The following is a 17804-nucleotide window of genomic DNA, read 5'->3' as shown; positions in this document are numbered from 1 at the left end:
CCTTGAAAACTTTGTGAACAACAGAGACTAGAACTGGAGAGATCTGAATTTGAATTCTCCTCTTCCCACCATCTGTATCTCTCCTGGACAAGTTCCTTTTGCTCAGGAAGCCTCAGTTTTCCCATCTCTGCAATGGGCTGACAACACCCACTTTGCAGGTTAGTTGGGAGCACCAGACTTAATAGATAGGTGTTAATACGTAACAGCCATGAAGTCAGTATTTTGACTAAGCCATTCTTCCTTACCCTTGCTTTAAAGATGTACAAAGACATACAAAGCCTTCCCAGGGCTACTTCCCACACTCCATTTATGGGATAGATGATCTTAAAGAAGACGGAAACGAGACCCAGACAGACGGAGGGTCTTGTGAAAGCCGCTCTGGCTAATTAAGCTCTGTTTGTAGTTCTTTGGCGAAGCACAATCATTTGTTAGCTCTAATTAAAAGAAACTATAAAACCAACATAGAACCCAACTGAATGTTTGGAAAACAGGGATGGGGGATCAACCCTGCCTCATGAGGCTGCCAGCCTAGCCGTGCAGTGAGGACCCACAATGCCTTGCTTCCCATTCCAGACGAACCATTACAATGTTAATGGTTCCTGTGATGTCATCAAACCGATGCTGAGTTTTACTTTCATTTTTTCCCCCACTTTAAGATTCCGATGGACACCTCTCTGTGAACACAGAATATGCCTCTCTTTTTGGTCTCAGTTGCTTCAGATAAATTCACAGAAGCAGACTTGGTGGGTCTTGGGGGAGGAACGCTTTCTGTGGTCCGTGATACATATTTTCCAATTTAGTTTCCTTAAAGGCTCTTGTTTTCTTTGCTTCTAGCAAAGCTTATCTGTCTAGAAACTTCCACGCAGCCTTGCCAGCATTGAGTATTACTGTTGGCTGCTTAGCTTGCTACATATGTTGCCATTTCTTTTTAATTTTACTTTTAACTCGCTTTTCCTTTATTTGTTAATTCAAATATATACATATATGCGTACATATGTATCCGTATCGCATGTGTTCTGTTGAGTTCACACTCCAATTAGAATAGTAGCAGGTATTTTTTTTTTTTTTTTGGTGGTATTGAATACGGCAAGTCTTTGGTTACAATGTGCAAAAAGTACCATGGCTGTAGGTCTGCAAAAGACACGTGCACTGTCTGCCCAGCCAGACAGTAATAATCGTTCTCCTAAAGCAGGGCTGCCTCCAAAGCCGAAGTAAACAAATGATTTTACAGTACACAATGGGAGCCCAGACTGACCCTGGTGAATGGAGTTGCTAATGTGGCTTCCTGGGGTGGATGTCAGCCAAGGGCTTCCCCACAACTAACAGTAGGTCCAGGTGACAGCTGTAAATATGGGACAGATAAGCCGAAGGATAAGGCAGGGGCTGGGGCAGGGTGTATGGGTGTTTGCATTGGGGTATGGGTGGGGAGTTTTGCCTATCGCTGCCGCTGCCGCACTGACTCTGGAACACCTCAGGGAAGGGGCTTGGCATGGCTTAGGTCAGAACACCAAAGGCATCTGAGGTGGGGATCTGAGGTGGGTAGCTTCTCAATCCTAACAGAGGCTCAGAACACCTCTAGTGGCTCTGACACAGTGTCCAAGTATTGGGAACAGGCAGACCCAGGTTCCCAGCTTGGCTCTGACTGCTGAGATTAGTGGAAGCCGTCCTTGTGGGCTAAAGGTTAGCCAGGAGCCTGGGCATGTTCTGTCCTCTTTTGCTTTGACCTCACTGGCCTCTCCAGGCTGGGATCCTTGTGCCTTTAGTCTGCCCTGTGTGGCTCCCTGCTTATGCTCAGAAGGCCTCTTAGATGGCCTTTCTACCCCTTACCTCTCAGGCTGACCTTGAGGCGAGCTGCTTCTAGGCTGCTCTGATTTCTGACCCCACAGCTCCTGGAACACTTGTATCTGTATTCTGGGTAAGCAACAAGGAAAAATCTGCTTGTGACTTCTCTTTTTGTGACATGGAAGGCATCTCTCATTAGAGAGTAAGCCCCTTGCTCAGCTCAGACTTAAAAAGGTGAAGCCACAGTATTTCCTCAATGCCTGAAGTACTACCCTAACCCCGCCTCCTCCTGGAAGCCTTCCTTCACCTCTCCTGCTAGCAAAGGATCCCTTCCTTTGCCATCCTCCGTGCCACCTTTTTTATTGTTCTTACAGCACTTGGTTGGTGCTTGGTCTGTTCTTGGGGTAACTCCCTTCCCAGATACCCAACTCTATGGCCACATCTGCACCCTCTCGTGGGATAACCTTAATTCCTCACGCTGGCCTCGGCACTTTGAGGACTCTCAAGGAACATTTGCTGAGCAAGTGAGTGATGAAATATTGCTTCTGACATCCATAGAGGGCTCCCAATATGGGCTCTCTTGCTTGGAACAACTTTCCTGTCAAGGCCTGATGGGCAGAATGTCATCACACACATTTGAATAATGACACTGGCCAGTGCTCATTGGAAGCCTTGGACACTGGTGGGCACTCTTTTACAAACAGTGCTGTGTGCTATCTTTCTAGCAACACAAGGAAACTGGTACCCCCGTCACCCTCGTCACACCAGGACAAGTTTGAGGTTTGCTGAGGACAAGTGACATGCCAAGGTTAAATCGTGAGGAAGGAACAGAGCTGGAACCTGACCCCAGTTCTGTGTACTGCCAAAGTTCCTGCCTGGCCACACTGCCCCTCCTCAGGGTATCACATCTCCTGTTTTGCCCTTTGGACCTTGAGTTCTAAAGAGAAGGAACAGTGTCTTATGTGTCATGGCATCCCCAGGGCCGAGCACAGGGCTAGGTGCAGGTAGGCGTCTAGTCTATAAATGTTGATGAAAGAAATGGCTGGATGGACAGACTGCTGGTGTCTGCCCCAGCTCTGTTGCAAGTGGGGAGTTTCTGCAGTTCTGCAGCACACTGGGGGGATGGAGAGAGGGGTGGGGTTTAACTTGGGGCTGATCTTGTACCCAAGTTGTTCTGGTCATAAAACACAAGGTGTGTCATCGTGGGGAACACAGTGAGCAATGTGCCTGCCTGACAGTGTATCAGATATGTCTTGCCAAACACAGGCAAAATGAAATGTCCTGGGAAGGCAAACAGCCTCCTCCCTCCTGTGCCAGAGAGCAGGATCAGTGTGCTCTACCTACATGCAAGTTCCTCCAGTGTCCCCGTTGATGACCATGAGAGATAACACATCCTGTGTGTGTCCCTGTGAGTGAAGAGCAGCTGTCCTGGATATGTAGGTGCGGTGGGGTGCCTAGCGTGTAGCTGGGTGAGGTTATTATCTGTCTAGGGAACAGGCTTTTAGGAGGAGTGAGATCTCCCAGCTCAGGACTGCAGTGTTTGTGCCCCTAACATCAAAGACTGTGATCTGGGATTGGTCCTTCTGCTCCGAGCTCACTGTGTGAGACCATCTGATTGCACTGGAATGTAGCCATTGATCTAAAACCAAGGCCCACATGCAAACGGTGGGGACACTTATTTTGACACATATACCACCCAGTTTTCCAGCATGCCATTTGGCTTTGCTTACAGTGCCACCTCCAATGGGTTCAGAGATTCAATCACAGCAGGAGCCGAGTTCACTTGGATTGGCCTTTTACATGGAGCAGTTCATTCAGGCTGTTGACATCCCTAATGGTTAGTGGCATGGAGTTAGTGTTAGCAACATCTGGCTTGATACCACTTCACCTGGCTGAACTTCTGCTTCTCCACCTACAGAGTGTTCTGGTGCCTCACAGGTCAGTGGAGAGGGGCATGCAGGTGGTGTTGCTCAGGACCAGCACACTGCTGGACTCCCTCAGGGGAGGGTGAGGATACCACTAGATCCACCATCTGTTCTGCCCCTGATTCTTTGATATCCTAGCTGTCCTGCATCCTTTTGACCTTCCATCACTGGCCTCCTCAGCCTCTGGTCCAGGAGCCTTTTCCATAGTTATCAGCTCACTTTTCCCTTAGTCCTCCCTGTTAGATGCTTAGGAACTGACTTGTTGCATGCTTTCTGTGTCACTTGCTCAATTCCCCACCAATCTGGGGCACAGCACCCCTGTGGACATTTACTTCCCTTTCTGGGCCTTCACTGGGCCTATGGTTTCTTTCTTCCTGTATCATTCCTTCCTTGCAAGAGTGTGTGTGTGGCATGCATTTCTGTAGTGGTAGTGCATATATGTGTTGATGTATGTGGTATACATGTGTGGTATGTTTGAGGTATATGTGATATATGGATATAGAATGGTGGTGTATATGATCTCTACATGATATATATGGTATATTGTATATATGAATGGCATGTATGATATATATATATATATATATATATATATATATTATGTGTAATATATGTGTCTATAATGGTGGTGTGTTCTGTGTAAACAATGAGTCTGGTATGTCTGGAATATGTAGTGTATGTGGTATGTATGTTGTATGTGGTATATACAGTGAATGCCTCTATACTGGTAGTGTGTTGTATATGGTGTATGTATGTTTGTGCAGTGATATGTATTATATCTGTGGTGTGTACATGGTATGTATAATATGTATATTATATGTATGCAGTATGTGTGGTATTTGTGTTGTATGTAGTGTATGTGGCATGTGCTTGTAGTGGTGGTGTTTATGATATGTGGTAAGTATATGGTGTACATCTGATATGTATGGTATATGTAGTGTATATGGCATGTATGGTGCATGTGGCATGTATAAGGCATATGTGACGTGTATGTTGCATGTATATGGCTTCTAGTATGAATGTAGTATGTGTCTCATGGTGTGTGGCATGTGTAGTATATGATATGTGTGTTTGACATGTGTGATGTATGCAGTGTGTATGGTGTGTAGTATGTATGTAGTGTCTGGTATGTGCAGTATCTGTGGTATGTATGTTTAACATGTATGGTGTATTTGTGGTGTTTGTGTGCTGACTCTACAAAGGAAAGTATGAATGGGTGTGGGTGACACATTTGCTCTGTGCACCCACATAGCAGTGGGGGGTGCCAAGTATCTGTGGCTGACATCTGCCCGTGTGTGTGTGCGTGTGTGTGTGTGCGTGTGTGTGTGTGTGTGTGTGATAACTAGGGCTGTCTGGCTGTGTGTAGACTGAGTTTAAGGAGTGGAAAAACATGGAGTGTGAAGTGTTTCTAATAATGCCATATGCAAATGTCTGTGTGTGTGTGTGTGTGTGTGTGTGTGTGTGTGTGAGAGAGAGAGAGAGAGAGAGAGAGAGAGAGAGAGAGAGAGAGCATGTGTTGTCTCTGTCATGAGACTGTGTGGTATGGTATGAAAAAGTCATGTGAGCACATGTGTAGGAAGGCCAGCATCCAGGCATTATTATGCACAAGTGTGTGCATGGCACTATATGAATGTGCAAAGAGGAGCTTGGTGTCTGTGTGGTGAATGTGGTACTCCCTAGTACTCATGGTCGTCAATATGGGATGCAGGAGGGTCAACTGGTGAATTCAACCCATGAGTGTGCCAGCCTGTGAATAGGTCATGATGGAGTGTAATTGTAAAAGGCTGTGTGTGTGTGTGTGTGTGTGTGCGCGCGCGCATGTGTGTGTGTAACAGACACAGGTGAAGTGCCTGGGGCTACAGGCCGGGGACTAGCTAGCTAGCCAGTCTTTATTTTGTGCTGCTGAACCCTCACTTAGCTCTGTGTAGAACCTGTCAGGGCAGGAGTGAGTCTCCTTTTGTATAGAACCCTGACCAAGTCCCTGCCCATTCTCTGTGGAGAAGTCCCACAGCCTCTGAGCACGAGTTACACTCAGGGCCTGGGAAAGGTGGTCAGAGGGCAAGCCCTGGGCTGGAGCAGGCAGAGAAGGAAAGCACCGTGACTCCAGGCTGCTTGGTTGCTCTGGATATGAACTGGGCTCTCTACTGTTCTGAGACAGGCTCTCTCCAGTTCTCTCTGCTTCTTTCCAAATGAGGTTTGGAGACATCAAGCCTTTCTTCTCAGTCATATTCTGAAATCCGTGGATGTCTTTGTCACCAGTGTCCTAATGAATTGTCTTTCTCAAAAAAATTTTTTTTGTTAACTGAATTAATGACAGATAAGAATGTCTATGGCTGCTTGTGGGGAAGGCCAAAATATTTGAAATGTTGTTATTCTACAACACATGGGACCAGGCATGTGGCCACACTGGGGAAAGTGTGCATATTTGAATGTGTACACCCGTGTGTAATGTACAAGGGCAGAGGCAGATAGCCCCTTCCTTCTAGCTGTGGCTACCCCTGGATCTGAGGTTCCCAAGCTGGTTATAACTTTCATGGTTTACTCTTCCAGGCTGTTAGGAGCTTGGGTACAGTGACTGAGTGTCGGTCTAAGGTTTCTGTTTTCCTGGGAGGGGTACCTCTCCTTTTGGGAGATTTGTACCAGCAGCTAAGCAGACAATTGCTTGTCAGATTGATTGAAAGCTTTTCAAAATGTCTTCCATGGAACACCCTCCCATCCCCCACAGCGAGCAGATTATCTGAGGTGGAAATGTTTCTCCCTCAGCTTTTTTCCCCCTTTCTCAAAGTAGTAATTACTGTCCAAGTAGCCCTCCATGGCGTTTCCTGTCTTTGGAGGCTGAAGCCAGCGGCTGTTTCCTCTGCTGGGTGAACGACAAGCAGGCCAATTAGGGGAACACCCCACCCCCAGCTTGGCCCTGAGCCCCAAGGGCTCCTGGTGGCCTCCATGGGAGCTGAAGGGCCAGGGAGGCCTCACTTCTCCAGTGGGGATGACGGGTAAGCAAGGGACTGGCTGGCTGACCATTAGTACCCTTGGCTCTCTTCCAAGTCCTGAGGCTCCACTGACCCTGGTCTCCACACCCCTTTCGCTTCTGAGGGAGCTTGGCCTGTCCTCAGCTGTGGCCACACTGCAGAGCATCTTCATTGTTAGCCAAATGAACAGCTGGGCGACAAAGCAAGGATCATAGAATGCTAACGGACTGACAGGCCCGTGTGTGTGCACAGCACAGAGCTTTTCACTTTGCATGTTTCCAAGATATTCTTTATAACATGGGTTACAAAATTGGCAGGGTCACTCTGCCAATCCTACCCACCCATAGTCAGATGCATAACCTCCAGTAGCCTTGTGGTTTTAAAGTTTTTCGCCCTTCCCTTTCTCCTTCCTCTGCCTCCTCCCCTGCCTCTTTCACTATCTCTACCTTTATCTTCAGATCCTCCTTCCCCAAGCATCCTCCTAGTCACAGAAGACAAACATGGTTGGGGTGTGGTCTAAAGTGAAGGAAGAGCTAGGGTTTCTGAGCTTGGCCTAAGGTGAATGACCTTAGTCACTCTGTGACCTCTGTGTGAGGTTAATAACAGAATCTTCCTAAGGGTGGGATGAGAGAATTCATATGAAGTGTTTCACAAGTATTTCACTCTAGTCTATGCTGAACACAGGTTTAAGGAGAGAAAGAGAGAGAGAGAGACAGAGAGAGAGAGAGAGAGAGAGAGAGAGAGAGAGAGAGAGAGAGAACATATAGAGACCAAGGCAGGGATTGTGTGTTTAGGAGTTTCTGGGGACCCAGTGTAGCTGGAATCAATTCAGTGGAGAATCGTGGAATGGTGGCAGCAGGCTGAAACTGGGACCACAGTACCGTGTGATTAAGAGCGTCGTCCCTGGAGCTGATAGTCCAGCTCCAATTCTAGCTACTTACCAACCATATGTGATTCCCTTCGTCTTCTCACAGGTAACAAGTTCCCCATAGTCCCTGCTTTGGGAGACGGAATACCCAAGTTAGTAAATAAGGGAATTGCTCTGTGGGAAAGTGGGGGTACACTTGCTCACTGCTCTTGTCCCATGTGAACACGTTCTGCATGGGGTTGCACATGTATGGGTGGCTCACGGGCCTGCTTGCAGCTAACAGTTGTTTACATGGTGCGTTTGTGTGTATCTGTTGGTGTGTGGTGGAGCCAGGCCACAGGGAATTTACTGAGGCTTTGGGGAAAGGTTGATCTATTTCAAGAAGCCATTTATGGAGACAGGATACAACCACTTCCCCAAATAGTGGGGACTAGAATTATAATCAATAATCTGTAGGAAAGCCCCATCTCCGTTCTCTCCCTTGTATAACCTCGGTAGAAAACCTATTTATAGCAGGTCGACGAGCTTCTTAGTGTCTATCATTGTCATGTCTCTACCAGGAAGGCAGATGGCTAAGCAAGAGTTAATGCGGCCAGCAGTGGGTGGTGGCTGCTGCCTCCTAGAAGTGTTGGAAGCAGAGGGAAGCAGGGTAGGGAAGTTGTCAGTGGCCTTCAGATAAGAGGACATTCGACCTTGGCTGAGACCAAGGTCCTCCTCTGGAGGCCCCCAGCATGCCAGCACAGCCCCAGGGGAGGGTATGGAAGTCTCCTTGCCTGCAGCAGCCTGGCTTAGCCAGGGCTGGACATTGGGCCTCTCGTTATCTGCTCATGCCACATGCAGGCAAGGCATGCTGGGCACATAAGACTTGGCTGGCCTGCAGGAAGCTGGAAGAGCTTCTGTCCCTCTGGGGTCAGAGGTGACTGGAATTTGGCAGTCAGGGACATGGGAACTTCCTGTGACCCTCCCAGAGCTGAGACTGGCAGCAGGAACCAGACAGAGCTCGTGGTCAAGAAATGACAGAAAGATGATTTGCATGGCTACTTCCTTGTAAGAGCCCTGTGGTGAGACTGGATTTTGTGGTATATGTGTGTAAACTATGCAGGCACTCATATATGTGTTTGTGTGAGTGTGTTTGTATGTATACACATGTGTGACTTTGTTAAATGTGAGAAGGTAAGAATTCAGGGTTTGTGAATTTGCTAGATGGATGTATGCATGGTCAAGTTTGTCTGCCTTGGTAAAGATGCTCTTGGCACATATATGAAGCACGGATGTTTGTTGTGGGTACAGCCATGTGTGCTTCTTTTTATGAATATGCATTTGAGTGTGTTTTATGTGAGCCTGCGTATTGAATTCTTATAATAAATTTGTAAGGAGGAGTATGGAACACACTGTGTGTGAAATCATAGGGAGAGCAATTTGTGTGTGTGTGTTGCATGTCCAAAAAAAAAAAAAAATCTATCTTAGAATCCAGCAGGATAAAGCCACTGAAGGAGAGGATGAAAAACTATGACACTGGAAACACCTGGCCCTTCACACGGCCTTGGAGTCTTCAGAGAGGGTTTTGTGTTTCTTCCTTGCTATCAAATATGCCACCCCACACTCAGATACATAATCACCACACATCCTGTTAGCTGTGATTCCCAGCTCAGCACAGGTCTTTAATCAAAAGTGGGCACCTGCAAGGAGTGACAGTGGGACTACCTCCAGGTGAGAGGGTTGGCTTCCCCTGTGCTTAGAGGGCTTCCAGGCCTGGTGGCGAGCTGGGGCCCACTGCAGCCCAGCACATTGAGTCTGTCCCGGCGGGCATTGTGAAGGAGGGGTGGCTGCTTACGCAGGATGCAATGCAGAGGCCTCTCGTGAGGAAGACTGGCTCTGCCTTGAATGTGAGTTGGAAATCCAGGGGCTTTCAGAGCAGGCATGAGCCATAGACACAGAACTCTCAGCAGGAGGACTTGGAGCAGACTCTCTACCTTCATGTAGGGTTTTTTTTTTTTTTAACTGAGAATGTGGCTCTAGCAAAGAGCGTGCATAGCACAAGCAAGGCTCTGAATTCATTTTTGTTCTGAAAAAAGAGTTTGTTATTTATCTCTTTTTTGGCATTTGCACGTTATTTGTTCAATATGTTTCTAATAACAGACAAGGAGTGTGGCCTACTGTGTGCTTATATAAAGTTTTATTGGTACACGGTCTTAAACATACCCATGTGTTTATGCATTTTCCGTGGCTTCCTTCATGCTACAGTGGTAGAGCTGAGTCGTTGTGACACAGACTCTATGGCTCTTAAGACCCCAAATTTTCACCCTTGGTGCTTTGAAGCAAAACTTTGTTGACCTGGAACTATAAGGTGATTTCACCAGCGTGAGAGAGATAAGCACCATGAAAAAGAAATGCTGAACAATTAGTGAATGAACAAAAGTTAGTTAATTATGATGATTCTCTTGGAATCCAGGCAGAGGGACTAAGCCATGGGGCCAAGAATCAGTTCTCTAGTGATGGAAGTCAGAATACAGGATGCATGTGAGCGAACACACACACACACACACACACACACACACACACACACACACACACACACACATGAGACTGGCAGCCCAGTAGAATCAGTGTTTATGGCTTGTCTGTAGAGGTGAAATTGAACCTTTGGACTCATTAGCCATCTAATAATTAAATATGGGAAACTGTACTTCAGGTGAAGGGTCCAGCATAGGTAGAAGCCTGAGGGAAGGAAGTGGGCTGGGTACTGGGCACAGCCAACCACGGTGAACTTTGATGTGCACTTGTTGGAGCCAGTGGGAAGACAAGAAGGTGGAAATGTTTGAGATCAGCTTTTGTGGGGTTTGGAAGGAGTGTTATCAAGGAGTTGGGACTTTGTCCTGTGAGTGCTAGAGAATTATAGGAGCTGTCAGTAGAGGATCCAGAGAGACCCAGGAAGACTAGGAATGCAAGATCCTGGGAAGGCCACTGACTGTAGTCCCACCTCCCAGGGCTAGGCCTGAGACTGGGATGTGAGCAAACTCTACTATGTAGAAACTGTTGAGCCAGGTATCTGGAGGAAATATAAGACAGCCAGTTAAATATGAACTTTGGATAAAACAAAACAATACAATACAAAACATATTTAATAATAAACATAGTCCAAATTTGCATGGCAGATACAAGATGATCTCCCATTTTTCTGAAATCTAGATTTTACTACCTGCCTAGTGTTTTCATTGATGAAATCTAGCAATCCATTTGTTTAAGGATACTGGTTGAGCTTGGCTCTTGGTTGGTGACTTCAAGACCCCAATTGTGTGCCTGTGAAGCAAGGATGACAAGGTGGATGGCTGGATGCCAGCAGCGTGAGGACTAGAGGACCCGATCTTTTGGTTTATAAGAAAAGAAATGAAGGTTTAAAGAATGGAAGGACCTAGCTCCAGGTGACCAGCCAGGCTTGGTTCTGGAATTCTGCCTCTTGCTGTGTTACCTTGACAGGAAGTTCTGGCTCTTGAGGGGGTTAGGGTGGGTCAGCTGAGAATCAGGCCATAGGGGAGCCCCCAGAGCTTGTGAGCAGCTTCTGGAACTTTCCAAACCAGCCAGGTCCCAGCAGGGGATGCAGTGTGTTCACCAGCGTATCCTTTGCTCCTTCAGTGCCTCAGTTCGTCCAGCCATAAAGTGGGACTAATTACACCCACCTCCCAGCTGAGTTGTGAGGGATTAATTAACGTTTGTAAAGGCTTTGTGATCCTTGGATGAAAGGCGTTCCTTACATATAAAGGGTCATTATTTTTATTATTATTATACAAGTGCCAAGTATTATTACCTTAATTAGCTTTTCTAGATATCAGAAGCAATTAGAGGGATCACTTGCTGAATGCCACTCTAGAAACCTAAGTCATAGAAACTGGTACAATTGTTTGTCAGCTCATTTTCTGGCTGGGTGCTGGCACAGGCCACAAGAAAGGGCTGAGATTTGTAGGAGAAATTTGATTTTAGAACTTGTCAAGATTGACTCTGTTAAAATTTGCAGGCATTTAAAGTTCCTTAAAAACACTTTTTTTTTTTTTTTAAAAAGTGGAAATGTTCTTTTAAGCAGAGGTGTGTATGTTGTGTGTGTGTGTATGTGTGTGTGTGTGTGTTGGAAGTTGTAGGGAGTTTGCAGAGTGGCTTGGGCTAGGATGGAAAAATGCCCTGTGTTCCTTCTATTCAGAAGAGATAAGGCTTTAAGCCTTCATGCATATTTGATGGGGTCTACCCTGGGCTAGGTCCTACACTTGTGGACCTACATTGTTTCCACAATTCCATGCAGTAGACAGGAACTTTTTGACGCTTATTTTATAAATGAGGATGCTGTGGCTCAGAGAGGTGAGGTGACATCGAGGCAGGACAAGTAGAGAATACAAATACACATCCAGATTTGATGCCACTCCTTGCTTTAACCCAGCCCTTAAGTAGTCAACAGGTTTGTTGTTCTTTCAGAGACTGAATGGTAGCATACAGGGCTGACAGACTCATGCAGTGCTTAGGGCTGCTATAGCTGCTCAGTCTTTGAATCCAACATGGCGTTTTGCCTCTGGAGGGTCTTTAGGGTTGGCTTAGAACCTTAGGGAACAAGTAGAGGAGGGAATTGTGTCCTCGATGTGCCTATTAAGGCGGGTAGGACAGGCCAGGGCAGAATCAGCGGGGTGAGGCTTCCTCTGTGCTGTCCAGTTAGCTGGGTGGGTACAGAGCTGGCTGTAATTAACTTTACCAGCGTCCTTAGCAGAGGTGAGAGGACCTTTCCCCCACTTCCCTTTCTACTCTGTCCAGCTTCCTTTGTGGCTACATGGACCCTCCCAAAGCTGTGACCAGGCCAGGGAATACTGGGTTGATTTCCATTTCTAGTGTGTTCTGAATTGAGCTTATATCTCAGATCTATACACAACCCTTTTTCAGTGTATGGACTTCCCTTGGGGGCTTGTTGAGGACAGTGTTGAATTCAATGGGTGCATTTAGAGGTATAGGTTGTTAACAGTACAAGGAGAGGTTCTTTAGTGGATAGATAGAAGAGGTAGTGGATGTGGGTCATAGATTAGACATAGATGCATGGTTGTATGCTTGCATAGATTTGGGAGAGCAGCGACCATTAGGTAGAAGGGTTGCTGTGTGGGTTTTCCTGGTTAATGGAAGAGGTAGAGAATGCACAGAGAACTTGGAAATTTTGGTAAATGGGTGGCAAGTTTGGAGAAAGATAAAAGGGCTGGCAGGTGAGGAGTTGGAGAAAAGGAAGAGACCGATAAATGTCTGAAGAAGTTGGTGGATAGATAGATGGAGACATTGGGAGATACGTTAAACACGGTCTATGGATAGAGAGGATGTCAGATGGAGAAGAGGTTGTGAAATACAGGCACCAGTTAATGGATGAGGGGGATTGGCTGTAGGTTCTGAGGAAGCTGAAGGACTTGGTTATGAGGGTAGGGAAAAATCTGGCCCCTGAGAGAGCTGGGTGAATAGAAGTGGAGTTGGCAGCCGGGGATAGGGGCTGGTAGACAGATGAGGCACGGGCGAAATCATGGACATTTGATGGATAGATGCTTTGATGGACAGGTAGAGGCAGCAAACAAAGGCTGACAGGTGGGCCAGTGGAGGAGGCAGCAGATAGGATAAAGTATTGGCAGGTGTAGAGAGCAGTTGGCAAGAGCTGAGGAGATGCAGAGGAGCAGAGAGGTAGGCGGAAGGTGGCTAGTGGGAGGGTAGAAGGCTTGACTGAATGATGGAAAAGTTGGCACTGTGGCCTGGCCATCAGCTTGGACAGGTAATAAGACATGCCCAATGGGTTGCTGTGACCAGCCTCTCCTCACATCTTCCCCTCCCCTCCCCTACCCCCCCAGAGTCAGGCTTTCCCCGGGCTCATAAATCCCCAGTCCGGCAGGCTTTCTATAATTATCCCAGAACAGTAGCTCAAGGGGTGGGGCAGGCAGGGCCTGAAGAAAGGAGCTGACTCAGAGGCAGACGTCCCGTCTTTAAGTGGTGTGTCAAATGTGGCTACCGGCCAGCAAGCCAGGACCAGCACCCAAGGCTCCTTCTTTCCCACCGGCTGTCTTGATCCCCACTTTGGATGCCCCCGTAGAATGTGGGCTCTTCTCTTCCTTCTTTTCACTCTTGTCCAACATCTTGTTATCTTGTTAGTTATTTTGTTGGTACTTCATAACTAGATGTTCAACTAATTATCAAAATAGTGTCCAACTCTTGTCTTCCTTTGTGTCTTGCTCATTCTCTCTGTCTTGTATCTTTGGGTGAGTTTTCTTTTACTGTCTCCATTTTCTCTCTTCCTCCTCTCTGCTGCTTTCTTCAATCCAATCAGTTTTCTTTTCTGACTCTTTCTCTCTGCTCGCTGCCTCTCTCTGCCCCTTGCAGCAGGAGTCTGTCCTCTCTCATCCTGCAACAGAAGACACACTCCGTCCTTGAGGATATTCACACAGAAGCAGCCTGGTTATGGTGGGGTTTTCTCTAGGGCTTTGATTAAGGCCCCAAATAAAGTTCCAAGAAAACTTTGCCCTTCCTTTATTGATTCAAAGATGAAAAGCCATTGAGGTCCTTTAGCCCAGTGGTCCTCAACTTTCCTAATGCTGCAGCCCTTTCATACAGTTCCTCATGCTGTGCTGACCCCCAACCATAAAGTTATTTTGTTGGTACTTCATAACTATAATCTTGTTACTGTTATGAATCTTAATGTAAATGTCTCTGATATGTAGGATATCTGATACATGACCCACAAAGGGGTCACGACCCACAGGTTGAGAACAGCTGCATTAGCAAGCGCTGGAGGAGCAAAATTAAAGAGACACCACCCTTCCTCTGTAGACCATAGGCACTGTTGGGAGAAAGGCCTTTTCCTGAAGCTGTTGAGGAACTGAGGGAGGCTATCGGGGACAGGAGCCTGGCACAGACACAGGCGTTAACCTGGTTTTGAGTGAACTGTCTCAGAAGACCCAGTTTCCTTTTTAAAATACCACAGTAGGCAAGAGTGCGTTGGAGTTTGAGAGGGCCTAGAATCAAACTGCAGCCCCGGTACCATCCATCCCTGATCATTGCAGAAGGTCTTCCTGTGGGGTGGCTGGAGTGAATTAAGTAAGGACCCTGGACCAAAGTCCTTGTAGCCATCAAGAGCAGACTCAGAGCAGACGCAAAACACTCAAAATAATGTCAAGTAAAGGTTTTATTGGAAGGTCTGGTTCTCTACAATATGGGGGCCGATCATATAGTCTATAGGAGGCTGTTGCTTCCATGTTTGGGCCTGAAGCCAACAGAGCAAGTATTTGGGAAGGAAAGAAGCCAGGAGCTAGAGAGGGACGACAATGGTGACCTCAGAAGGGACATGCAGGTGACAGAGTCCACACTGGACTCTCATTCTCCTGCTGGGGAAGCTGATGCCGGTTTCTAAGCCACTCTATTAGATGGATCCAGGGTTAAGGAAGTCAGAAGCCTGGGAGAAAGTGGAAGAGCCTGTAGGCCTAGGGCTGCCTCAGCACAACCAGGAGAACTTGTAGACCAGCAAGGAGCTTATCACCACAGCACACTGGTTTGTGTTGCTCATGTTGGTATCTGTGTCCATGTCTGTGTATGTGTGCGCACATGCTTTGCCATCCCTGTATGGGAGAAGTCCAGCTGTGTTCTGACAGTAGCACATCTCTTGGTGTCTAAGCTGGTTCAGAATATGCAGTCTTTGCTGAGTACAAAAACCACCACAAACTCCCCAAATGGCCAGGCTGTTTGGGCCTTTAATATATTTTCTCTTGGATTGCTCTTCATGGTTTTATAAAGGATATTACAAATATATGCATCTTGTCTCTTGAAAGTTTTAAAACACTTCATTTGCTTTAGTTAAGAAATATCACATATTCTTATCTTGTTCAACATGCTGGTTTTTTTTTTTTTTTTTTTTTTTTTTTTTTTTTTTTTTTTTTTTTTTGGACAGGGTTTTTCTATGTAGCTCTGGCTATCCTGAAACTTGTTTTGTAGACCAGGCTGGCCTCAGATTCACGAAGGCCTACCTGTGTCTGCCTCCCAAGCGCTGGGATTAAAGGCATGTGCCACTATGCCTGACTGCCCAACATGCTATTTGGATAAATGTGTGTATCCTGGGATGGGTAAATTGGGGTCATTAACATATACAGAACCTCACATACTTTCTTTTGAGGTGAGAACCTTAAAATCTACTCTCATACCAATTTTCAAGAGTGAAATATGTTGTTATTAACTATAGCCATAGGTGAGCTTTCTTTAACTTTTCTCCTTTTAACGGCCCAATGTGAATTCTGGACCGAAGTTAGCCTGCTTCTTTTCTTATGTGCGTTAGAGCTTTAAGCTAAATGTTATATTAAATACTCCACAGTGTCCTTTAAGCTCCTCAGGTGACTCAAATGCACAAGTGGGCATGGAAGTCACTTGTCCATGTTGACAGTGACTAGACACAACAGGGTTTACACAGGGCTCGCATGAAATAGGTACTTAAATCCCAGGGCTGGAGAGGATCAAGGTAATATGTCTAATAAGGGATGGCTCCTCCATCTGGCCCAAGTACTATAATATATATATATATATATATATATATATATATATATATATATGCATGTGGAGGCTAAGGGACAGTCTTGGGTGTCATTATTCATGTGCCATTGATCTTGTTTTTTGGGACAGGAGCACTAGGCTAGGCTGGTTAGCTAACAAGTCCCAAGGGCATGCTTGATCTCACTCCTTTCCAGTGCTGGCATTATAAGCATGTGCCTGGCTTTTTGGTATTGGTTCCGGGACTGAATTCAGAGCCTCATGTTTGCAAGGCAAGTACTTTACTGATTGAGGCATCTCTCCAGCCCAGATATAGATGATTTAAAAAAATCTATTCATGAGAAAGAGTGTAAGATAGAGCTGGGTTTAAGCGTCCTCTCCAGACTCTGCACCCCTTTATTTGTTCCATTTACAGCATGCTCTGGAGACAGTATGTTTACCTCTAGGACTATGACTGTGGCTGTGGCTGGCCTAACCCAGTTCCAGTGGCAAGCTTGGGTTGTGGATGGAAACGGGGGTCGGGGGGGGGGGAGCAGGGAGAAGAATTGTCTTGTGTATCAGTTGGCTTGACATTAAAAATCTATGCTCCCTTTGTGTGTCTAGGAAGAGCTTCCTGTGGGGTAGGAACGTCCCATTTAAGGACTGTGCTTCCTTCTGTGTGCGGTGTTCACGAGTGGATGTGATTCATCACTTCCTGGTCAAGGAGTTTAAGTAGGAAATAGAGCAGTGGTTCTCAACCTGTGGGTCGCAACCTTGTGGAGGGTGTCACATATCAGATATCCTGCATATCAGATATTTACATTATAATTCATAGCAGTAGCAAAATTACAGTAGCAATGAAATAATTTTACAGTTGGGGGTCACGGCACGAGAAACTGTATTAAAGGGTCGCAGCATTAGGAGGGTTGAGAACCACTGAAGTAGAGCTTCCCGACTTGCCTGCTCATCTTCTGAGGAGATGCTAACAGTCAGTACGACCCTGGAGCCTCATGCTGTCTATGCCGGGGGCTGTATTGGCTTGGGGCCCAGGGGTTAAGTGCAGCAATCTTCCACCCTCACCAGCCAGCAGTTAGACAGTCTTGGGTTAGACAGTCTGTTGAGAGGAAATAAAATCACACAGTAAGAAGCCATTAGAGTTGTGTATCACAGTGTCTGGCAATACCCCAGCCCAACAGAACTCAAATCATGGCCCTGGCAACAAGATCAGCAGTGTCCCCTTGGAAGTCATTAGAAGTGCAGATTCTCAGGGACCACTCTACAAGACAATCTGAAAACCCAGACTAAGCCTGATCCCAAGTTCTAACTCAAGTTAGAGATCTCTGTCCCAACCTACTCACCACTTCATGTATAGCTCCTCTGTGGAACTCAGCCTCCCAGCCTCTCATCTGGCTTCTTTCCCTCCCCCAAGACCACCTCTTCCTCCTAGGCACCTTCCAGAGAAGACAGTAGTAATACCTACTCTAGTGTTGTTTTAATTTAAAAAAATAATTTAGAGAGATAGCTCAGTGCTTAGAAACACTGGCTGCTCTTCAAGAGGACTGGGGTTCAATTCCCAGTGCCCAGATGCCAGCTCACAACTGTCTTTACTCCATTCTAGGATATCCAATACTCTCTTTTGGCTTCCTTTGGGTACCAAGCACACACATATGTTGCATAGACATATAGGCAGACAAAGTACCCATATACAAATAAATACATACATAAAAAATTTTAATTTGATTTGATTTTGTG

Source organism: Arvicanthis niloticus, chromosome 2, assembly GCF_011762505.2.
Source record: "Arvicanthis niloticus isolate mArvNil1 chromosome 2, mArvNil1.pat.X, whole genome shotgun sequence".
NCBI lineage: Eukaryota > Metazoa > Chordata > Mammalia > Rodentia > Muridae > Arvicanthis > Arvicanthis niloticus.
This window is presented reverse-complemented; position numbering follows the sequence as displayed.